Source organism: Echinops telfairi, unplaced genomic scaffold (genome assembly GCF_000313985.2).
Source record: "Echinops telfairi isolate 266 unplaced genomic scaffold, ASM31398v2 ScPeMD7_31;HRSCAF=116, whole genome shotgun sequence".
Classification (NCBI taxonomy): domain Eukaryota; kingdom Metazoa; phylum Chordata; class Mammalia; order Afrosoricida; family Tenrecidae; genus Echinops; species Echinops telfairi.
The window spans coordinates 28918647-28920568 of record NW_022103928.1 but is presented as its reverse complement, the minus strand read 5'-3'; positions in this window follow the sequence as shown (position 1 = coordinate 28920568).

Below are 1922 nucleotides of genomic sequence, written 5' to 3'. Positions count from 1 at the left end.
ACACACACACACACGCCAAACTCGCTGCCAAAATAATTACTCAGTGACCCTACAGAACAGGGTAGAATCATTCCTGTGAGTTCCCGGACTATGACTCTTCAAAGCCCTGGCTTTCTCCTGTGGAGCTGCTGGCGGTTTCAAACTGCTGACCTTGCGGCGAGCAGCCACTATGAGCAACCACTATGCTACCGGGGCTCCTCGTCAGACAGCTCTTCATGGAGTACATTTATGATGCTAACAATCTGCAGGTTCGGGATCTACATGATAACGTTGGCGTTTTCAATCAAGTTGGCCCTGAGATACAGTGTACCCTCAAACACATCTAACTTCCTTAGCTGGTATCCATGTTCTCCTTGGCTGTAAGGTCCTCTTGGCTTTTTGGGTCTATGGAAATTAACACTGCCAAAAGCTTAGCTGTTGGAGTGCTGTATCAGCCAGAGTCCCTGGGTTCTGGGGTGCAGGCAGCTGGCATACACTGAAAATCCCTATAGTCCACTGAATCATTCTGCAACTGAGAGCTCCGTGTGTGAGTTCTCTGGATGCCAGAATTCTGTTTCCTGTGCTTCTTTGTATAACTATTCACTACAAGGTGAAGGGGCGCAAGGCAAATAAGTACCTACAGCGTCTGAGTAGAGCTCGTGTAAGTGATGGAGAAGCTAGTAGGAGAGGAAACAAAGGTAATAAAGAATAATGGTGCTGCTGCTGGATAAATGGACAGTGAACCACAAGGTTGGTGGTTCAAATTCACCAGCCCGGAAAGCCTTGTAAAGCCCGATCAGGGCTGCTAGGAGCTGGAATGGACCCCACGGCAGTGGGTGGGCTGGGGGACTGGGGGAGGGTGTCCAGTGTAAAGGAAGGAATGATCATATATTTCTTGAGACATCCAAAAGAAAACCTGACCTGTCCAGCAGGCCCCACAGTCTTGCGTGAACTTTCCATGCCAGGTGGTGGCTGGGGCACTTCCCAGGAGAGCGCAGGGATGACACAGAACCAGCCTCCCAGAACATGCGCACGGGTGTCTGTGGCCTGCTTGCTCACTAGGTCTTTATCTGTGGCAGAATGCCTTCTGAGCCGTGACTCTGAGAACTCGGATCCTCTCCCCCAAGAGCGGCTTCCGTCAGCATAAACACAGGCACAGGATGCAGCAAACTGGCACTGTGGCCTCACCCCCAGGGTAGGGACTCAGAACAAGGCTGGAAAGCACTCACTCTCCCTCCGACCTCCGAGGGAGATGGACGCCCTCACAGCCCGGGTTCGTTAGGCTGAACTCTGGAGAGGATCAATCACACCGAGTGTCCCAAGCCATGTCTGTGGGCTCCTGGGGGCCGCCTGTCACTCACCGTGCTCCTCGTACGGATCGTTGGGGTCATCAGCTACCAGTTCTGCACTGCTTGGAGTTTCATGGTCTTCTTTCGTCACAAATATGATTCGGTCCTTCCCTGCATTTGGAGAACAGAGGACGAAATGTGTCACTCAAGAGCAGCGAAGCAGTCACACGAACAGGGTTTGAATACCGCCCTCTCCAATTCAACTCAGGGCCCCATCGAGCAGCTCCCCTCTGGGCTCTGTAGCTCTCTGGTGAGGCTCTTCCAGGCGCTCCTTCCAAGTGTCTGCGTTGCAACCACGGCTGCCCCCAGGCTGGGCCAGGAGGAAGCCAGGGAAACAGCACAATCTGACTTCTGCACACACGCCCCACAGGCAGACAAAACTCCCGGGCTTTTCAAAAGCACTCTTCGCTTTGGGTTTCTGGACTCTTCCTGTATTCCTCCTGCTATTCAATTATCTTTTAGGTCCAAAGCTGTAGACCCGTTCCAGGATTCATATCCTCCTCCCAGATGGATGTTCCCATTGGATCCCTACAAGTCACTATTATCTCTCCCAAGTTTCTTCTCAGAGCCCACTTGTCAGGGGAGCCATCCCCT